General features: G+C 39.3%; 1 protein-coding gene across 2 annotated transcripts in view; it reads right to left on the bottom strand.

The window, feature by feature from the left end:
* Nucleotides 1–20,689, bottom strand: part of LOC122807740 (laminin subunit beta-1-like) — a 2,263,691-nt gene extending 2,243,002 nt beyond the window's left edge. For both annotated transcript variants that reach the window (XM_044078727.1, XM_044078725.1), the window contains exon 1: nt 20,323–20,689. The gene's annotated coding sequence lies outside the window, so the exon portion shown is untranslated. The remainder of the gene's footprint in view (nt 1–20,322) is intronic.
* Between the last annotated feature and the right edge of the window lie 3,062 nt (nt 20,690–23,751).

The following is a 23,751-nucleotide window of genomic DNA, read 5'->3' as shown; positions in this document are numbered from 1 at the left end:
CTTCTTCTTCTTCTTTCGGCTTTTTCCTTGTTAGGGGTCACCACAGCGGATCACCTGTCCACTCATGATTGGCAGTGGAGTTTTACGGTGTTGACTTGCCAGCCCGGCGCCCAACCTTCCACAGAAGGCACACACACACGCATACACTCACACCTAGGGCCAATTTAGAGTGTCCAATCCACCTACAGCATATCTTTGGGATGTGGGCGGAAACCGGAGCACCCGAACGAAACCCCCGCGACCACAGGGAGGACATGCAGACTCCGCACAGAAGGCACCCCAGCCATGAATTGAACCAGAGAACCTCTAATGTATTATATTTATCTTTGCCTCTGATGAGGGCATCCCTAAAAAAAGAGCATTTGGACCAGTCCTGGCTAACACACAAACACATTACATAAACAAAATTCAGAGTTAAACAATATACATGAAAGTATGTCTTCCTATTTTATTTGATTTATAGTTTCTTTTGGTAACTGGGTAAGTCAACTGTTCCTTGCATCCTTTTCAGCTATCACCCAGGTATCATATCACTGAAGTCACAAGAACTATGCAATGTAGATGAATGTACTGATGCTTTTAAAACAGGGTGTGTCTATAGTAGCTTGACTGACTGGGAGTGGTCTTTCAGGTTAATGAGGTATACAGGGACAGCTTTATAAACCTCGTTGTGTGTGTTTTTATAATTTTATATGGTCTAAAGAAGCCATGGACAGTGATGAAAGTGCTTACCGAATACTAAAGTTCTTGGTTTATTTTATGTGGTCTGGAGCTATACTTTGTACAACTGCTACCATATTTTTCTTTGCTGTTAAAAGGAAAAAATTGCTGTCCAGGACCAAGAAGGGGCAGGTGCCAAGTTGGAAGCAATCTATCCTTTGTCTGAACAAACAAATAAAGTTACTGGTGAAATCCTCTGAGGCTAACTTTGAGTCCAAAATGGTCAGATCCACTAAGGACAATCACAAGGCCTTCTTCACATTTGTCCATAATCTCAAAGGTAACACCCAAATCTACTCTGAACTGGTGGTCAAGAACACCACATACACAAGTGCAGTAGATATAGTCAACCTGCTGGCAGCCAGGTTCAGTGAAAACTTCACCCCCCCTGTCCCCACCATCAGTAAACCAGGACATCCCCAACACCTACCCCCTCCACTCATCACCAGGGAGCAGGACTTTAATGCCCTCTCAAAGGCAAAAAATACAGCCTCCATAGGATCTGAAAACATCCCTGGCTGCATCCTACATGAACTCAGGCATGAGCTCACAGCACCATTATGCACCATATTCAACCAAAGCCTGAGCACCAGCTTCATCCCAACCGAATGAAGGACAGCCACTGTCATTCCTCTACACAAAGGTGGGAAGTCCATCAACCAAGGCAATTATAGGCTCATCAGCCTAACTAGACTGATATGCAAGGCCATGGAACACATTATCATGACCCTTATAAACAAGGACATTGGCAACCTCCAAATGCTTGACCCCACACAGCTTGGTTTTGTCAAATGGAGATCATGCCTGTTAAACTTGGTTGACATCTTCAAAACAGTCACCAAAGCCAGGGACAAGGGGAAGATGGTGCACACTGTCTTCCTTGACCTAGCCAAAGCCTTCAACACTATTTCCCACGTGGGCATAATAGATAAACTCTCCCAGCTAGGCATCAACCCATATGTTACCAGATTGGTAGCTTACTGGCTCACTGATAGAACTCACTCAGTCAATTGGGGAAGCCACCTCTAGCAGTAGACCAGTAGCAAGCGTCATACCCCAAGGATTGGTCTTGGGGCCTCTACTGTTTGGGATATACTTTTCTGAGGTGCAAGCCAAAAATTGGTTATCTGTGGTTGACCAAGTTTGCAGATGACTGCAAGCTGGGTGCTGTCTTAAATACCCTTAGTGATGTGAACATCTTCCAAGAGGGCCTTACCCAAACTAATGACTGGTGCTAGAAGCATGGTCACAAACTTAATGCCAAGAAATGCATCATTATCCTCTTTGGGGAAAATGATGCTCCCACTAATTATCACATTAATAACAATGTGCTAAGCACACAATCAGTTGTGAGAGACTTAGGCATCCAGGCTGATAGCAAACTGACTTTTGACCATCATGTTGCCTCCATTGTATGGAAGGCTTTTTACATGGCCCACCTCATAAGTAAGGGTATTTCATCCTGGAACATGGAGGTCATAACATCCCTGTACTCCTCCCTCATCATACCCATTATATAATACAATGCACCCTTCAGCATGTACCTTGCCAGCACCTGGAGAGACCACAGAAGTTCCTGACCACAAAAATCCAGGGTTTCAAACACCTATCCTATACAGATAGGCTAAAAGCCCTATCCCTCGACTCAGTCTCATACAGACTGCTCAGAAGTGACCTGTGTTTGGCATACAAGGCCGTCTCAGACCCAGCCTTGATGGAGGTGTTGCATATCCACAAGCAAACTCCACTCATGCATCCCCCACGCAAAGCCTCAACCTGATCTTTGACATTAATAGAACATGCTGGCGGGATAGATTTGTGTCCCAAAGACTCCCCTATCTGTAGAGTAGACTCCTTCTCCATGTCAAGCAGAGTACCTCACTTGCCCTCTTTAAGAGGAACCTGGATCACTGGATAGGAAACAGAAAATACACCCCTGGGATTCCACCTGTGTCCCTGCTGGACCGGGGAAACAGGTGCTGACTTTGTGGGAACATTGGTAAAATTCTTGGCTAGGCTTATAAGGGCCCCGGGCCAATAGCCTAGTATCATCCTATGAACCTATGAACCAAAAATCTACAGTAGAATGTCCATTTGTTAATATAGGGTGATATAAATACAAAGTGTTTTTCCTAAGTGAGCATGACCAAATTAGCAAATATGGGGGCACATAGTGCCCCACAGCAACTTCCCTCATTTGTCTATAAAACTTACCTTACAAAAAGAAATATTCTGCAGAACCAAATCCATATGTTCAACCAAAAATCTAACTTCCCTAGTATCTAAAATACTACATTCCGTGAGATCCTCATGAAAGAAGTCCAAACCATCATCATGTGGAATGCCAGTGAAGAGGTCAATGACATCTACCAGTAAAAAGCTACAACCTTCATTCCATAAATTTGGTGTTAGTTTCCCCCAGAAATCCAAGGAATCTTTTAAAACATGGGGGTGGAAATCCAAAATGTTTTTTTAACTTCCTATCTATGTAGACAGCTAAAGGATAAGTTTTAGAACTGCTATGATTAGCCTGTTAGGTGGAGTAATTAAAGTGTTATGTGTTTTAGGGATTTCAAAAAAGCCTGGAATCAGTAGATTATTGTCAAGAAGAAAATCAAACAATTCTGGTCTGGTAACCCTTTGAATCAAAGTATAATAAATCTATTTTCTTATATGCACTATTTATTTCATTCCTAGAAGTAGATATATATTTAGCGTCATCTTGAAATAATTCAAAACGTCTCCTTACACAATTAATGTAATTAACTATAAATACAACCCCTCCTTTGTCTAGCCTCATAATTCTAATGGTTTATCCTTAGATAAATTATTTAATGCAAATTTCTCACCAATTAAGTTGGAAAAGTCTCTACACTTTTCCTTAAAGAGGCAGTACAAATCCCTCTCACAAGCCTTTCCAAACAATGAGATTATTTTATTCAGGGGTGGGTTATACAAGCTTATCTTCTCAAATGGGTTTTGGATTTGTGGACATTCCATCACTGTTGTTTGAAAAACACAAGTTTAATTTCCTAGTATAAAGTTTTAAATTTTCAATCAAGTCTGTGATATTTGCCTTTTTTGTTGGAACAAATGTGAATCCCTTTTCAAACAATGTAAAAAATTGGGTTCTATATTTAGATGGCTATAATTAAAAATATGAACCCCCCCCTACAAGTAAAAACCCTACCATTCAAAGTAGAAATAATCTCACAGGTGTGAGGTTTACCACCTGTTCCCTCTCCTCCCACTCGATTTCTCTGCCACTAAGCTCATCCTCCAGTCTCTCCTGCCTGTTTGGCGGTAAGATTATCTGTATGGACCTGTACTGAGGGGTTTTATACCTTGACCCATGTTTTTGTTCCTTAATTTTTCAGATTTTTCTGGGAAAGGGGAAATTCTAAAGGGTCAATATCATTAAAGGATTGGTCCTCATTATAGGGCTCCACTTCCTCTATTCCTATATTCATATCGGCCCTATAATTATATTCTATATCATGTCTAACATCCATATTCACTGCTACCTTATCATTATATTCTATCACTATATTTCTGTGCAGAGTCTGCATGTCCTTCCTGCATTCACATGGGTTTCCTCCCACATTCCAAAGACATGCATATGGAGTGTTTCTCCCCCCAGGTCAACAAATGTTAAATAAAAAAATAAATTAATTAAATAAATAAATTAATTAAATAAATAAATAAATACATAAATAAATAAAGAAATAAATATTCATTAGCAAATGTGTTGTTATCTTCCTTATTGGATATGCTTTCCCCTCTGAGTAATCCCTCTCATCCTGGCTGTCTGAGATACAACTGACTTTGGTGAGGGAAATGCAGTGGACTTTTTGCCTTGGGAAGTGGTTTATTTATCTACAAGTACTATTAATAATGTCTTAAACAATGTGTACATTTTGTGAACTCATAAGAAAAATATCTTTTAATCTAGATATATAGATATTTTTTGCAAGAAGATCTGGCTGGAAGGGTAAGGTGGTTTGAAATAGAGTAGGAAGCTCTTAGTTACAAATTGACCTCTGGTGTGCTACTTTTGTATAAGTCATAGGTTGAAGGTAAGTTTGAGGTACTTACCAGGTGAAGACTTTTGTAATGAATGACTTTTCTTGAGTTCTGATTAGTAGGGAGTTGATTTTCTTACATTTTTGAGAGTTGCCAAATAGCATGTCAGTTGTTTTAGAAATTTTTATGCTAAGTTAATTGAATTTCAGCCACTAACAAAATTGATTAAAGTTGTTTTGTAGAGGTGCCTGCATTACTGTTTCTGTTTTATTATCAGAATGAAGTATGTTTTCATCAGCAAGTAGTGTGTGATTAGATAGGGAGTTAGAGTTAGTTACATGTTTTAAGAAAACAGAAGATAAAATAGACCTAAGAACAGGGCCCTGAAGTACTCCTGAAGAGAAACTACTTTTTCTCAAAATAAGTTCAATCATTTTATATTTATTTATTTTATTTACACTTTGTAACCAAGTTATTCCCACTAGGCCAATGGTTTCTTTTCAGTGGAGACCAGAGCTGGTATTCATATTGACTAGCAGAAATTTGGCCAGAACACCAATGAACTTCCCCATCTCATTTTAATAAGTGCAATGAAATCTTTTGAACCACAGTCAACACAGGCCGATGGGGCTGCAGTTTAAAATTTTACCTGAAGGATGGCATACTCTAGAATGCAGCACACCTGCCCCCTCCCATGATGCACTGCTGTGTTTAATGGAAGCCACATTGGAAGTATTTCTGCAGATTGTATTTACACAGGTGCTGAGTAGTCTGACAGCATATTATAATTTCAAAGATTTTTGTTTTGCGGTATAGGATTGATATGTGTTCAAGTGAGGAAGTGAAAATGTCATCATGGGAACAAGGTTACTCAGGGAGTGTTTTAACTGTTGTGGAACTGTGTCAGTGATAACTAAAAGGCTAAAGGTAAGCACTAGAGGTTTTGAGAAAGAATGAGCTGTGCTAGAAAGTTATGGGGTTTACCAGTAGGTACTGCAGGGATTACAGCTGCCATGTGCTTGGGCTTGTTTCTTTTAAGCGTGTGCTGTATGCTATCAATATAAGCTTTATCACTGTGCCTTCTAGAGCTGCTCTCATTTGTAAGCATATTTGTGTGTTTTTCTGTAAGCTTGTATATTTGACAAATGTCAATGGCCCTATTCAAAGTTAAATCACTGTCACGAAGCAAACTCTTTTTCACAGCATCATCTTTTATGCCACACACAAGTCTGTCTTTTATCAACTCATCCCTTAAGTCATCATATCTGCACGTTTTAGTTTTATTTTTCAGGTCAGTTATATATGCTGCAAAAGATTCACCAGGCTTTTGATCCTTTGTGTGTAATAATTGCCTTTCCATTGTAACATTTGTCTGGGGGTTACACATTTCTCTAAATTTATGTTTTAAGCACTCTAGGTCCTCCCTTGACTGAGCCTGTACAACAATATGGCAGTTTTCCCCCTCTCCAGCATAAATAGCAGGTTCATACACAAATGAGCACCCCCTTTCTATAGCTTCTGATCCAGCTAAATTAAGTAGAATAAATGCCTTTGTATGGTCATCTTTATCAGAAAATGCAGCCTGTATGAAAATGTTATACTCTTGCTCAAACACTCTCCAGTTCTCAGCAATATTATTGTCAAACACAAGTGCACTGGGTTTTCAAAATCTGTCTGCTATGCCCACAAAGTATGCACAAATACACTAAAATATGGCCCTTATAATTATTTATGAACAGACTGTGCTGTGATCTTGTAACTACATCCAAATGCACAATAAACTCTTTGAAATACTTTACTTTGTGAAATATGCTCTGTAATGGCTGTATTCTGTGAAATATGCCTTGTAATGACTGTACTTTGTGAAACAACGTTACTGTAACTACACAAACATGCAAACATTTTATACACTTCTGAAAACTTGGATATCTTTGCTTAATATGAAAATACATATGCTTCGTGAAAATACGGTTGTTTCCTTTTATTTTATTCATTTTATGCAATCAGACTTTATTTCAAAATTTTCCATAGTAATAATCAAAGTAAGAAATAATGGCATCAAATATGCAGGCTTCAGGTAAAAAACTACTTTATTGCAAGAAAAAAGTAAGCGCTTTCCCGAACATACAGATTGCTTCATCAGACTCACTTAATACAACATCACTCCACAATTTAAAGCGCTCAGTATCCAGTCAGTAGCTCTACATAATTAAACACATATACGTAGTAAAATGCACATTTATATAGTATAAAAATCATTAAAAATTTATGAGTAAATAAAAACATAATAAAAACATGGTAACATATCAATGTTTCAAAGAACATCCCTTAAGAAAAGGTTTCAAGGAGGTGGCCCCATTGAGACCTGGTGGTTTATCTGCTTGTAGCATCAAAATCCATCTTTGTTCAACAGTTTCAATAATATTCCTAACATTGCCATCCCTAATATCAGTGTGATTGTAGCCATGAATTTAAAATTATGGTCAGTACTAAAGTGTAGCACATGTTGTGCTAGTGCATTATTTTCCTTACAATTCCTTATGTCCCTATAGTGCTCTAGAAATTTATCTTTAAAAGGATGATTAATCTTTCCAATATAAAAAGCGTGGCATGTGGTACAAAAACAAAAATAAACTAAATTAGTGGTTCTGCAGTCTGCATAAAATCTAGGCTCAATTTTAAAGCCATTGGTGGGATGCCTATAGAGAGCACCATTATAAATATATTTACATGGTGAGCAAGCTTATTAGGTAGTCTATGCTCTGTATGCATGTGCCGATGTTGGCACAGATGTCTCTTTGATGATTTGTTGTTCTTAAAAGTAAAATGGGGAACCACATCTATAATACTTTTCAATTCTTCTACAGTTTTTAAAATATTCTAGTTCTTAATTATATTACAAAAGGGATCAATATTGCTAGAAAAAGACGTCAAGTTTTCTGTGGACTCCTTGTCACTGTGGAATCAGTGACAACCACCATCTCGTTGAAGTAAGGTTTACATTTAGTTTCTCTTTCAGCCCATGCCACTTCTATACAAGAATCAGTCTCATGTTTCTTATAACCTCTCTGTAGAAAATCAGATTTCAGTTCATTCAGGGCTGTCTGTAATTGTTGGTTATCATTACGTAAACGCATAACTCAATAACATTGTCCATTCAAAACATTACGTGGGACATGCCTAGGATGCATTCTTTCCCTGTGTAGCAAATTGTTTTTTACTGACTGATTTCCTATATAAACTTGTGTTAATTTTACTTAAATTAGCCTTATTGATTGTCACATCCAAAAAAATCAATGCAGTTAGAAGACTATTTATAAGTGAACCTTAAAAAATTAGTAGAATTCCCTACAAACATTATAAAAGTTTCCAATCTATCAATAGTACCACTCCATAATAAAAAAAAGGTCATCCACAAAGCATACATACCATAACACATGTTCAGAAAAACCATTGGAAGACAACACATATTCTTTTTCCCATTTGACAAGTGCTAGGTTGGCGTAGCTGTTGGCACATGCTGTGCCCATAGCTACACCAACCCTGTGCACATAAAATTCATGGTTGAAAACAAAGACCTTGTTTTCCAAAACAAATTCAAGTAATGTCCATAACAAATAAACTTTGTTATTACTATAAGACAGGTGTTCATTAAAAATCATTCTGATATTATCTATGCCTCACTCATTTGGGATCACAGTAAACAGAAATTCAATATCTAGTGTTACCAACCAATAGTCGTATGTAATATTTCTGATAAATGTGTATAATTGCTCCAAAAATGACTTGGTGTCCTTAAGTACTGTTTGATAGCTGTCTAATATAGAATGTAAATTCTTTTCTATAAAAATAGAAAGGGGCTCAGTAACCCACCCTCCACCAGAGACAGTGGGGAGTACTGGTGGACACTCCAAATTTTTATGTATTTTCAGAAGACCATATAAGATGGAAATAAGTGGGTGCTCAACTTCAAAGTTCATAAAGAGACTTTCTGATATCATGTTAGACATAAGCATATCAAAAACATAAAAGGAAACTTTCTCAATGATAGCATTTACTGCAGTTTTGGACATATTAGTATAGGTATTAGCATCATTCAGTAGTGCTTTCACCTGTTGTATATATAAGTCATAACCAAGAACAACTATCCCCCCACCTTTATCTGCTTGTTGGATAACAGAATGCATCTGTTTGAGTTCAGTTAGTGCAGTGTATTCATCCTTGTTCATATTATAGAAAGTAGCTTTAGCCCCATGTTCATATTCATGCCTTATCTGTTTTTCACAAATATTAATAAAGGCATCTATCATGGCATTCGATGGGGGTATAAAAGTACTTGGCTTTTTAATGCCTGAAATTCATTTCTGACCTGTTTTATGAAGTATGCACAATTTAGGGATGGTCCACTGCTGCATATTCCACCAACATCTGGATAAGTACCTTAAATTGCTTTTGCCAAGCTGTTTTAAACTTTATGCCTCTTTAGTATGCCGGTTCTGACTTCAGGCCCTTTAGATATGCCATTTCTGATACCATGTCCATTTTTGATGTGCCACTTTTGTCACCATGTCATAGGTTCATAGGTTCATAGGTTCATACTAGGCTATCTGCCCTAGGGCATTTATAAGCCTAGCCAGAGTGTGTTTGGCTTTCGCCACCCATTTTAAATTAATTTTGCTATGCCTTTTTTTGAGGTTAGTATACTGTGCCTCTGTCTAACAGTGACACAGAAGTGATAGCCGGGGTAAACCTACGATCTCCCATCCACTCATCAAGATTCCTCTTGAAGAGAGTCAATGTGGGACTCTGCCTAACCTGGACTGGGATTTTATTCCAGAGTGAAGGGAGCCTCTGAGTTATGAATCTGTCCCTCCAGCATGTCCTATTTATTTCAGTGCTGAGGTTCAAGTCTCTCAAGCGCATAGCTCGATGGGATTTGGATTTTCTGAGGTGCAGCATGTCCATTAATTCTGGGTTGGACATGGCTTTATACGTCAGGCACAGATTGCCTCTGAGCAGGTGGTATGCCACTGAGTAGAGCTGGAGTTTCTTTAACCGGGCAGCATATGGCATCTGTTTGAGCCCTTTGATCCTCTTGGTGAGGTACTTTTGGGGTCTTTCCAGTTGCTGCAGGTGTCTGGTAAGGTACATCCCAAAAGGGGCATTGTACTCAATTATGGGCCTGATGAGGGATGAGTAAAGAGGCACGATGACCTCCCCTGATCTAGATGTGAATCCCTTCATGATTAGGTGGGCTATATAAAATGTTTTTCTAACCACTTTGGCCACGTGGTTGTCAAATGAGAGATTGCTATCAACTTGGGTCCCCAGGTCCCTAATGACTTCTTCTGTACTTAATGGATTACCACCTATGTGGTAATTTGTGGGCACTTTGTTTTTGCCAAAGGGGGTGACTATACACTTTTTGGCATTTAGCTTGAGGCCATGGCTCTGGCACCAGTTGTCTGTTTCTATGAGGCCCTTTTGGAGGATGCTTGTGTCGGGTGGAGAGTTGATTATGGCGCCCAGTTTGCAGTCATCTGCGAACTTGGTGAGCCACAGTCCTTTCGTGTTGGCCTGTACCGCCGAGAAATATATACCGAACAAGAGAGGTCCCAGGACTGAGCCTTGTGGGACGCCACTTGTAACTGGTTTGGAGTCTGACATGGCTCCAGCAATTCTAACCATGTGGGTTCTGTCCTTGAGCCAGTTTGCAACCCATCTAGTGACATAGGGGTTTATATTTAAGCTGGTGAGCTTATCTATAATGCCCGAGTGGGGTATTGTATCGAAGGCTTTTGCGAGGTCCAGGTAGGCTGTGTGGACCACCTTTCCCTCATCAATGGCCTTGGTGACTGTTTCAAAGAAATCGACCAGGTTTAAGAGGCAGGATCTGCCCTTAACAAAGCCAAACTGGGTAGGATCCAGTGTCCGTAGGTCCCCAATATCTTTATTTATGAGGTCCATGATGATCCTTTCCATAGCTTTGCAGACCAAGCTAGTCAGGCTTATGGGGCGATAGTTTCCAGGATCTGTTGAGGCACCACCTTTGTGGAGAGGGACCACTGTTGCTGTACGCCACTCTTTGGGTACATATCCTGTAGTAAGGCTGAGATTGAACAGTAGTTTTATGTTTGGGTTTAGCTCTTCTTGGAGTTCATGTAGGACGCAGCCTGGGACACCGTCTGGTCCCATTGATGCTGTGTTTTTTGCTTTGGAGAGGGCGGCTCTTACCTGAGCATCTGAGATGTCAGGGGGGCAGCACTCTGTTGGGATAGATATTTGCCCTTTTGGTGGTGGGGGGGGGGTTGCACTGAACCTGTCAGCTAGGATGTTGGCAATGTCTGTGGGCTCAGTGTATTTTTTGTCATTTTGGACTAATTCTGAGCATATCTGGGAATTCCCACCCAGGTTCCTAACATAACTAAAGAAAGCCTTGTGATTATCATTAGTGTCCTGTGCAATTTTTCTCTTGAAGCTGGCCTTAGACGATTTTATGAGTGCCTGTAGTTTTTTGCTAATACTGATCAGCGATGCCTTCCCTTTTTGGGATTTTGCTCTATCATGTAGTAGCTTCCTCCTTCTATTGTATAGTTTGTTTATGGCTGGGGTCCACCAGACAGGACGTCTGCCTTTGGAGGATTGGGTCTTGGCTTTATTTGGGATTGCATGATCCATGCATTCCTGAAGGTGTTCATAGAATGCGTTTATAAAGGATTCTGCGGTCTGGGCCATATTTTCCACAGGCCCGGGGGCTTTGAAGGATTTCGCCTCGGTTTTGAGGCATGTGAAATTTGCTTTAGAGAAGTTTTTCACTGTGGTTTTCTGGGCAGGGGGTGGGGTCGGGATGTGAATATCCAGTGAGATTAGTTTATGGTCTGATCTTACCAGTGAGGGATACACTTCTGGTCTGGAGCATAGTGTCCCCATGTTGGTGATGATCAGGTCCAGTATGTTTTCCCCTCTTGTGGGAGTGGTAACAAGTTGTTCCATAGCATTTGAGTTTATAAATTCTAGGAACCTTTGGGCTAGGGTGTTGGAGCTAGAGTAATGCTCCCAGTCTATGTTTGGGTAGTTGAAGTCGCCCAATATAATGGTGTTTGGAGAGACCTTCATATTTTCCAGTGTTCTCAGGAAGGCCGAGTGGGGTTCCTGTGTTTGGGAGGGTGGTCTGTAGCAGGCTATAAACTGGAAGGCAGTTTTACCCACAGTTAGTTGCACATGGATAGTCTCTGATGCTTCGTGCTGTGCCACCAACCTGGAGGTGTGGGTATCTTTGACGAATATTGATACTCCCCCTCCTTTTGTGGTTCGGTCCAAGTTTTGGGGCCAAAAAGCATGGTATGAGGTATAACCTGGTAGTGCTAGGGTGCTCTCCGGAGCCTTGAGCCAGGTTTCTGTTACTGCACAGATATCGATGTTCTCCATGCTAAGGAGAGTTTCGAGTGCGTGCATCTTGAGGTTTAGACTTCTGGCATTGAGTAACATTACTCTTAGTTTCTTATCCCTTGTGATACCTATGGAGGTGGGTTTGTCTTTTGAGCCTTGCCTAAAAAAGGCACTATGGGGGTAGCAAGAGCCTTTGCCAATATCTGAAAGCCCAGGGGTGATAGGTGTAAGCCATCCCTAGTGAAGCATCGTGGCTTGTCGAGCATGTCATCCCAGGCTGACAGGCATTGGATCCCCTTTGAATGACACCAACACTTAAGCCAATTGTTGAAATTGATCATCTTGTCTTCATATTGTGGCATCATTCTTGGTGAGGGTAAGATGCTACTCAAGGTTAGGGTCATACCGACCTGGGCTACATGCTCAGAGAGCTCCTCTATGTCTCTTTTCATGTAGTCCAGGGAGGTACGTATCAGGTCATTCACACCAGCATGGACAATGACTGAGTCATATTTGTACTTGCCTTGGAGTGACCTGAGTGCTTGTGTTATGTGGCGGATCCTAGCGCCCAACAGGCAGCTCACAGTGACCTTCTCCTTGTTCAGCCTGGTGAGCAGGACGTCAGTGTGCCTGACGATAGAGTCACCTATTACAAGTGTATCAGGTGTGTTGTTTAGCCTTAAGGGCTGTGACTGTTCGGCACACTGGCTTTGTGAGCTATGTGTTGCACGTGTTTTGTTTTGGGGTAGCGGTTGCCTTCTAGACATGCCACTTCTAACACCATGTCACTCATTTGTCTCTATTGCAAATAATACGAAGGCTTGGGATTTTGTTCAGATGCTTTAATATGTACAAACACATCATGAGGGATAGCAGCATCTTTAAATACAAATGAACTAACTGACAAACAGATCTTACATACATACATGTTCACATCTCAATGACTAACTACAAAATGGCAGTCAGGCTCGCACGTGCTCAGTATTTATACTCTAGTGCAAGCCCTTGGATAGCTTCTTAAAGATATATACACACATACTGATCTAGAAGAACTATGAAGTACAGCTAGTAAAATATAAACAAAAGTAAAAAATGAGATGGTGATGATTTTTATGCAGTACATGTAGTTCCAGTGGAAAGGAAGATATCACATGGCTGTACAATGATTTTATTACCCAGTTGCAATATTCAGATTTTGGAGATGAACAGAGCTTCTTACACTTTATATCAGGATAACTAGCTTCATGTCTGAGTACAGCTAATAACATGGTACACAAAAAGTGCCTGTCATATTGGGAATGAAGTTGAAAGCGGTCAGCTCATTGGATGCTTTTCTTCCTTGTTGTATTGCTGGTCAGTGATTACAAAGTCACCCAGTGAAATAGTCATCCAAACCACTGGTTGCAGCAATCAGCTGAAAGCAGTGGTCAGAAAAAGCTCTAAGGTCAATAGGGACCAGGCTGAAGACCTGGAAGTTGTCTGGAGAGAAAACACAGGAGTTCAAGGAATTACTCTGGGCTGTAACACCCCAAGAAAAAAGAGGAAATAGGTGGAATTGAAAAAGAATGGCAGGACCTGAAAACAGCATTTGTAAGGACTATATAACAGATGTTGCAGCAAACTGTTGAATGTCACTTCCACTAATAGTAGAATTCTTCCCAGGGCAATAAAACAATTGCCCCCAAGTGGGGGGTGCTTCACCCCCCGCCCCTATAACTATATATACTAACTCTGAGATCAAACTACAGTGGGGAAAAGGGTGAATTTGTGGAGTTGGCCAACTACTTCCTTAACCTGGGAAAAATTGCATGATTCGCAGAAGTGACTTTCAATGGTTTGGTGTCGATAAAGAAGTATTCGGTGGAAATGTATTTTCCACCCATATCCACCCATAAACCACCCATGTAAACTCCATGTTAAATGGCACAGCACTGCACACTGACCAAACTATGCTCATTTCTGTAGATGATACATCTGCCCTCTTGTAGATGTTTCCAGTGCAGTGAGCTGAGCTGCCACACTTCCCCCCAGAATGAGTGACCTGACAATGGACACTCACATTCATCCACCCCTCTAACAGTTACACCAGCACCCATGTCGCTAGTCAAACACAGGTCTTCTGGGTCACAATCAAGACTTCATCCTGCTACACTTTGGCGGCTGAGCCTAACATCCATTATTTCTTGAATAAACATGTTGCAGTTATTTAGACAAACAAATGAGTTTTATGCTGAAGTGACTGAGCAAATATATTTAGAACTTTTTTAGGTTTTGAGTTGATGCAGCACACCAAAATTAGTCATTTGAATTTAAATGTTTTTGGATATTTTTCATTTATTCATTGGCATTTGATTACCAGGATTACCAGGGTAGGAGCCCATTTTCAGGGGAGGCATGGGAGAAATGCTCCAAAGTATTACAAAACATTTTAAGAGCAATAATTTTGTATCCTTTAAAAATAATACAGAAAACAAATACATTTTAAATAATTATACCAAATTAGACATAATCTGAGAACATTGATTAAGAATAGATACAAATTATATGACAGCAATTTAATACTTAGAGAAATTTTAGCTAGTTTACAGCGAAATTAAAGGTAAGTTAATATGATACAAACACTAACTGCAACACAAAGTGAGAAAAAAGCAGGCTTATGGTATATTTAAAGAGAAAGCTGGGGAGAGAAATTGATAGATGTAAGGAAGTGAGTGAAGAAGGGAGAGTGAGAAGATGTAAGGTATGAACAGGTATTTGTTCACATTTTAAGATATAGTTGACCCTGATTTTGAGCAAGAACAGATACAGCTTTTGGCTAGGAAGTCTTTCAGAATGATTTTGAATGGGAGGGAGTGTAGTGACCTGATGATAGAGTCAATGAGTTCCAGACCTTAGCAGCATGGTACAATTACAGTCGATGCCCAGCGTATTTGATAGGTTTGTCGACAGACAGGAGTGTTTGGTCATGCGATCATAATGGCCAACTAGGAACATAGTTATGTAGAATGGTATTTAGTGCTGGATAAGCACATGGATTCTGGATAACTTTATAAGTGGTAAGAAGCTGCATATATGTTAGTTGAAGGGTAGTTCAAACCAATTTAGGCTTTTTTATTTTATAAAGTGGTGGGTTCTAAAAGGGGTATTTGCTGCACATTGTAACAACTTTGTTAGAGCATTGTTCACATTTTGATTTTTGTGATGCCTGGAATGTAGTAAGGATGGGAACACCATAAGGAAGTGTGGAGAGAAGATAAGTAGTGGCAAGTGTAGCTTTAGTTGCATCGGTGAGAAAGTTTTGGCTCTATAAACCATCATTAGTTTTTAATGAGTTTGTCTTATACAAGTTTGTATATGTAAGTTTAATTTAAGATTATCATCCACTTTCTTCCCTAATAATTTGCTATGAGAAGTGATTCAGCGATTGTATTATTAAGAGAGAGGACTTTAAATTTTGTTTTTTCATGAGAGAGGGATATGCTGAAAAATTGTAATAGTTTTTTTTTTAGGGTTGAGCATGAGTTGTGATTTATAAAGCTATGTTTCCATTGCTGTTAAAGCTTCCTGCGTAATATTTTGGAGGTGTACCACATTGTTAGATGAGCAAATGAGTGTGCAGTCATCTGCATACTGTATCAGGGAGGCTTGTTGTATAGATGTGTGTAGGGTGTTGTTGAGAATATTAAAGAGAAGGGGCCCAAAGATAGAGCCTTTTTGTACACTGGTGGTGACTGGCAGGTAAGGAGAGAGGGTGGAGTGACATTTTACTGACTGATACCTATTGGATAGGCAGCTTTTGAACCATAGAAGAGTGGGCTGAGAGAGATCTAATGAGGACATTTGAAGTAGAAGTTTGTAGTGTCAAACTGTGTCAAAGGCTTTAGGTAAGTTTAATAAATAAGGAGCAGACTAGTTTGCCATTATCTCTAGCTTTATTGACAGTATCTATGTAGGTTAGAAGTGCTGTGTTAGTACTATGGGAAGGATGGAAGCTGAGTTGTGTGGGGAGTTCTTTAGAATAACAGGAGATAGTAAACAGGAGATAGTTTAGTAAATGTTACAGTTTTTCAAGTATTTTTGTAGTGGGGGGGTAAGGCTGCTATAGATCTAAAATTAGTAATGTTCGTTGAATTTCCTCCTTTGTACAAAGGGGAGATGTATGACTTTTTCCAAAGTGAGGGAATGTAGGATTCCTGGATTGACCTACCTATAAGGATTGAGACATGGTAGGCAATGCTATAGGCTGTTATTTTAAGATATTTGCTTGGGAGGTCATCAGCTGAAGCAGAGCATGGTTTGAGTTTGTTTAAGAGCAAGGTTAAACAAAGTTGGTACTTGGATGAAGATTAGTCCTGACACAAGGAGGCAGAAGAAGAAAACTAAGAAAGGATTAACAAACTGAGTATAAAAACAAATACAACTTTTTTATTTGGCAAACACTTTCACACCTTGTTGATGCTTCATCAGACCATAAAACACAAAGTAGCAACTGTAGTTTATATAATGTTAACAATGAATCAGTGGAACAAGCCTTGTGACTTAAAAAACGGTTTTATAGGTACCGTTTCATTCAAGCCATATTCCTTGTCGGATTTCAGATTTTAAAGTAACAATCCACGTTAATTTTGCCAATTCTGTTTCATTCTCAAAGTCTCCTCCTCCGAACTTCTACCATGTTAGTTGTTGTGTATAAGGCAAGGAAAGTGTCTCTGGTCCACATTTTTAGAATGGGGTAAAGAGAGCATGTGCAGGTATAGTGTGGTCATACTCTTCTTCTACCCTGAGAAAGCTCATGCTAAGCTGCTCTCTGAAGGGTGAGGTTCTTATTCAGGAGGACCAATGTAGATTCCATCATGTCACAGAACAGTGGATCAACTTGTTGCCCTTACAGAGATTTTGGAATGGTCATGGGAGTTTTAAGGTGTTGTGTAAGTGTGTTTCTGTATACCCGGAGAAGGCATGTGAACAAACATTCCAAAATGGTTTGTGGGAGGTGCTATGACAGTATGGGGTTCTGGGGCTACTATTGCATACTGTTTTGGCCCTGTATTTGTGTAGTGATGGTTGAGTCTGCATTGCTAGTATTAAGTCAAGTTGAATCAGGTTGTGCATTGGATTCTAATAAGTCAAAAACGAAAACAAACCCAGCGGAGTTAATGCTCAGCAGAAAAATGAAAATGCAGAAACAAAAAATTAATCCAATTACCGCTGAGCAAGGCAATGAAGGGTACCTAGGAGAATGGTCTCACAGGACAGGGGACATTAAGAACTATACTGAGACCAGAGAGATTCATTGGATTATCAAGTTCAGGGCTGATCTGATACCAGGTTTAAATGGGAAAGTTCCCCTACGTCCACTACTGAAATCCAGGAGGTTAGGGAACAAGAAATGTTAGTATGTACACATTGTTGCATTGTACATACTTGATTTTTATACTTATCTCCTATTTCTATGTTTTTATCATCATTATAAATATGCACACTTAAATGTTTTTAATATGTCTTTAATATGACATGTTTCTTACTATTTATAGCTATACATTTATTATGCACAGCTTTATATATATTATGTTTTCTTATTATGTTTTTTAATGTGTTTTCAATGAGTGTTGTATCTTTAAGAAGCCCGAGGGATTTTGGCGCCTTTTCTGTGTATTTAAAACATTGATTTCCAATGGTTTATGTTACTGAAGGTCTGATGAAGCTATTGCGAAAGCGCTAACCTATTTTAACAAATAAATTTGTTTTTATTACGTCTTGCACACTTTTGGACTTTTATTTTTCATCACCAATTGTATATTGAAGGTTTTGGAGACCATTCTCCTAGGTACCCTTCATTGCCTTGCTCAGCGGTAATTGGATTAATTTTTTGGATTCTAATAAGTGTTTGGCTTGTCTATGCTTCTATTTTTGATTTTCACGGACAGAATAGCAAGATGCAGCCAATGTTTGAACAGTATCCAGTAAGATGATTTTTAAGGGTTGCATCGGTGTTGTTTGGAAATTATGCTGTCCTCTAGCTCTCAAATAACTGTGATTTCTGGCATGTACTGTAGTGGGAGCAGCTGGAATGAGAATTAGCACCTTTAAAACTGAAACATTGTTTTTTTCCGAGGGAATTGAGCAGGGGATTAAGGTCTGCATGTGGAGGGAAGGGGAGCAGCTACCTTAAGTGGAGGAATGAAATTATCTGAGGTTATTGTTCAAAAATGAGTGTTGAAGGTATCAGAAGAATGACCATCAGATGGCTGAAGAGCCAGTAGTACTGCAGGTATTGTATGACACTGTGAAGTGACAGCTGAGGCCTAGGATGAAGCTTGCAATTTATCAGTCGGTCAGTCTATGTACCCATCTTCACCAATGGTCAGATAGTGATTGAAATGATGAGATACAAGCAGAAGAAATGAGATTTCCTTCACAGAGTTGCTAGACTCACTCTCTTTGACAGCATGAGGATCTTGGCAATCTGGGAGCACCCTGAAGTACAGATGATGTTCTCCTGGATTAAGATGAGCATTTGAGATGGTTTGGGCACCAAGTGATGATGTTGCCTGGTCATCTCCCACAGGAAGTGTTTCAGGCATGGCCTACTGGGAAGAGTCCACAGTACAGACCCAGGACATGATGGAGAGATTATATCTCTCAGTTAGCATGAGAATGCCTTGGCATTCCCCAGGAAGAGCTACACATTGTGTTGTAGATAGGTAAGCCTGGTCTGCCCTGCTTAGATTGCTGTCTCTGTGTCCCTTACCAAGATAAGCAATTAAAAAAATGTATTCAACATCATATTAGCAGTCAGATGTCAGCTGTTCAAGGACTTGCTATAGGAAATGGATGTGATTCAACAGTACTGAATGAATTCGGTGGACTTTCCCAAAAGCTTAGATCACTTTATTAGTCACTTATACACCACAGTTCTTCTGTATATTTTATTTTATTTAATTACGGTTGTGTATTTGTGGAATATGCACATTATCAGTCAAGGAAACTCCTGGATCTGTTCAGGTTAGTGATTTTCTTCAGTTTCTCCCACTAGTGTTAGCATCACTGTTGAACAGGAGCACTGAAAACAGTCAATTAAACTGCATAATTGCACACAACAGCTATCTGTACAAAGATGCACAAGTAACTTAAAACGTTACCGTCCTGTGCTCAGTACTTTGTTAAATGAGCTGAAATCACAGAACTGTCTATATCAGAAACAAAAGCCAGACGGACTCGTATACAAACTAATTTACTTTAACAAATAGTTCACAGCACCATTGATAAACCATTAATTACTAATGATTTCAGATGACCAATGGCAATGTTTGTAGACATATATTTAAATTATTATTTTTTTTTATGTTTGTAAAACTGGAGTGCTTAAACCTTCCCTGATCAAAGTTCATTCCGCTGACAACAAGCACTGACAATAAAGCTGTCTCAAATTTCTAACAGAGGCTGCCACTGGAGAAAAGCCCCTCCCCAAATCATGGACTTGGACTGACCATAGAAACTGAAAGAAGCAAGTGTGTCCCTTTCTCCTTCTCCCAGTGTTTACCTTATGTGTACCTTCTTTCAGAAAACATGATAGTTTTGTACTTTTTAATGATTATATGTGCTACTAGAGCAACCTGCAAATTACAGAAAGCATTTGAAAAAAGTACATGAATGTTCAAACGCAATCAAAAGAGCCACACATCTATGAAGTAGTGCAAGCTGCATGAAGAAATAGGGCGACAAATAAATTCAGGAACTCATAATTCATACTTGGCAGAAGGAAACAGAAGCAGATAGGGCAAGAGCAAGCAAAGGAACTAGAAGCCTAAAGTCACAATTTCAGGGTCAAACAGTCCCTTGTTTTCCAGCCTGCTTTCCTTAGGTAAAGTAATATTTACTTTGTAAGACTTGGAACAATCTCTCAATGCAAAGAAAAGAAAACTTGTTTTTTAAAGCATGTGGGTAAAAACTGGACTACAGTTAAAGAAACATTACACCTCATAAATACTCCTGTCGCATTCTGTTGCTGAAACATCTTTGAATTTTCAATAATATTAGTAAACCTGGTAAAACAGCAGACGGTTCTATCAAAAACATAGCAAGATTACGCATCCATTCACTATTCCTTGCTGCAGTAGCACGTTTTATGTCAGAGCTAAAGCTGAATGAAGTATCAGTTAAGTGGTTAGGAAAATGATTTTCCCTTACCTCTGTGCGTGCGCTTGTCTCTTAAGAAAGTGAAAGCCAGTAGTTGTTCCAGTTTGTTTTCCAGCTTTCAAACTATACGTACATTGAAATCGAGCATAGGATGTTGGAAGGGAAAGCTTAGCTACTAATGAAAACTCCTTTCCCTTTCGTAGAAATTTAGCCTGCTGTGCCTCCTGTCTGTCTCACTCTCTCTCTACTTCCCTCCCTTCCTCACTTTCTTAATATCTGAGTATTGTCTAATTCTGTTTCTTTCCCCGTGTACAAGCAAATTCATACCCAGTGTAGAGAGATGAAAAGGGTGGGGCTACCTTATGACCCACACTCTGTATTCACCTTTTTTTTCTCTGCTGGATAAGAAATACCTTGATTTCACCTGCCTTTCTATTCCATTGTTACGCCTTCATAACCAGGAAGGAAACAAAGAAGGCTAGAGCTATGCCTGCCTTAACTCTGCAGTGCTGTTCCAATTTTTTCAGTGCTTGGAACTGCTGAGGCCAAGGGTACTGGAAGCTGTTAACTGTCTTTAGATTCTTACTCACTTTTATTCAAGGTGACTTTATCTGAAGACTGAAATGAGCAGAAAAGGACATAGGTTTACAGTCTTTAAAACCATTAAAACGTATACAGAAACACAGGGAATTGAACTTATTTATGGATGTCTTGAGGTGATGATTGTAAAAGAGTTCATAGAAGTCAAACTATAAAGCAAGCAAATGGAAATTAAAAAAATAAAATGCACTTCATGTTAAAAATGCAGTTGTTAGAATTTTGTAATGCAAGCATTTTACACATTAAAACTTAATGTGGAACAGACTTCCTAGTTTTTAAACTTCTGTATCTATGAAAAACACGTTGGTAAAATTAATTTGATGTATATCCCTCAGTCTTGCTTGATTCCATATTACATGGACATGATTAACAAAAGTAAATACTGTGAACATGTAACTTTAGTTCTTCACTTAGTCATTTGAAATAATAGCCATTAAAAATCATCATCATCATCAGCAGCAGCAGCAGCCCCCCTTTTTTCCCATTTTCTACATGGGGTCAGGGAATCGTGTTGACTGTCGCCATCTCTCTTGACACAATGCCACATTTCTGCCTTCTTCAATACTCATGCCTGAGTGTCTTAGATCTTCTTTCACACAATCCATTCACCTCTTTGCTGAATGTTCTCATTTCCTCTTAACTTCTTCATGTCTGTCCCAAATTTTCTTCACCAGATTGTCTTCGGCTTTTCTGTGCATTTATCCAAGCCATGGTAATCTGTTCTCTTTGATCTTTTCTGCAATCAACATTAAAAAAAAACTGCACTTAAAATATTATTCAGTTTAAACAGTTTCATCATGGTGCAGTAGTTAGTATTGCTGTTTGTCAGTAGAAAAGTCTGGAGTTCAGTCCTGGTCTTTGACTCTAGTATGTGATCTCCCTGTGTCTGTGTGGATTTCCTGTGGGTGCTTAGGATATTGAGCTAAAAACTACAACTGGACCTTATACAATATAAAGGCTAATTGGTAATTTAAATGCTTAAGAAGCACCTTTAATAAAAACAGACCTGGCCTGCTCCTTACATTAGATCAGAGAACAGAGTTTTTTTTTCTTTTTGTGTTGATCAAGGACGAAAGAATCAGAACAGACCTCTTAGCTGGCTTTCTCCTTAAATTAAGAGCACATGATCAGGGATTTTTGTCTTTTTTTCTTTTTTTGTTCCTCAACTTAAAGTTGGGGGGGGGGGGGCAGATCAGAGGATGGCACGAGATGCCAGAATTGATAGTTACATCTTTTGGTGGCCTTACTTCCTATACGACGGGCTGTTTTTTCTGGAAGCTGACCTTCGTAAGAGCTGTTTTCTTTCTTCTCCTTTTAGAGTTTCCCCTCAGGGGAGAAACTGAGGAGGTATGGCAATACTAACTGACTCTCTGCAGGGTAATATACTGCTGGAGTTTGCATTGGTGAATGAGAAGGTCACCTCAGTACAACTACAAGTTGTAGAAAGAAAACCCTTGAGTGTTGTTTGTGCATATGTGCCTAACAGGTAATGGCAAAGACATGCAGAAAGGCATGATCAGGGGCCATGGGTTGCCTAATCCAAACCTGGGTCATGCGTTCTTACTGGATTTCTGTGCTAATTATAGATTACCCAAAATAAGACACCATGTTCAAACAGAAAGCCGCTTATAACAAACTATCTCAGCTAAATGTTAATCTCTGTGTAACTCATTGGCTAGTAAATTGGTGTACAAATAGAACTCAGGAAATTAGGGTGGACAGCTCTACTCCTTGAAAACATCTGTCACTAGTGCAGTACCCTGGGATTTAGTCCTTGGGCCACTTTTCTCTGGCATTTATTTCTTGGAGGTCAAAGCTACTGTTAAGGGTTTATGACTGACAAAGTCGCAGATGACTATAAACTTGGTACCATTATAAACTCCCCAGAGGATACACATATCCTTAAAGAGTTCCTTTCCCAAACTGTTTACTAGTGTCAAAACCATGGACTAAAACTGAGTGCCAAGAAATGTATAGCAGTATCCTTCAGCAAGTACATGGACAATATATCTCAGAAAACTGATACAGTAGCTAGAGATCTGGGAACCTACATAGATATCGAACTGTCCTTTGATCATCATGTTTCCACTATTTTAAGAAAGTTATTTTTCATTTCACAGCTTATTACTAAGGTTATGGGTCCTAGTCCAAGAATTTAATCATTACACTGTATTCCATACTTATCAGGCTTACTATCATGGAGTATGATGCTCCCTTCAGTATGTACCTGTCCACATTTCTGACACAACTTAAATGCCCACAATGCTTTTGTAATAAGAAAATAAAGGGTCTAAATCATGGAAACTATGCAGACTGTCTCAAAACCTTGAGCCTCTTCTTGTTGTCATATACATTACTGAGGGCATGTACAAACCATCAGCAGGCCCTCACCTGTCAGACCTACTGCACATTCACAAGTCCAGTGGGGGCATAAACACTAGGTCAAGAGATCTAAATCTTTTCTGCAAAATAAATTGAACATGTTGGAGGACACAGATATGTATCACAGAGAATACAACTTATTTGGAGTCATCTTCCTCTTCACATAAGGCAAAGTACTTATCTTACACTATTCAGACATAATCTGAACAAACGGATGAGTAACTGTAACTTCACTCCCAGTTTAGCACCCTTGTCCCTCATGAATAAGGGTGACATGTACATTTCCTGCTTATCTCTGAGTTATTTGTATTAAAAAATAAAAGGGATAGAAACTTCATGGGGATGTATGGCTAGGCTTCTAAAAATCCATCGATCAATAACCTTGTAAACACCTATAAACTTATGAACCTATAAGTGTATCTGGTGCTAGAGCACCTCGGGTAAAAGGCCAATGATCAGCTTTGTAGGTCCTTAAACCTGAGGCCATATGTTCTGGAA

This window comes from Protopterus annectens, chromosome 7.part1 (genome assembly GCF_019279795.1).
Source record: "Protopterus annectens isolate FY-2018-M chromosome 7.part1, PAN1.0, whole genome shotgun sequence".
Taxonomy (NCBI): domain Eukaryota; kingdom Metazoa; phylum Chordata; order Ceratodontiformes; family Protopteridae; genus Protopterus; species Protopterus annectens.
The sequence above is the reverse complement of the archived record's forward strand: the minus strand, read 5'-3'. Positions and strand labels throughout refer to the sequence as shown.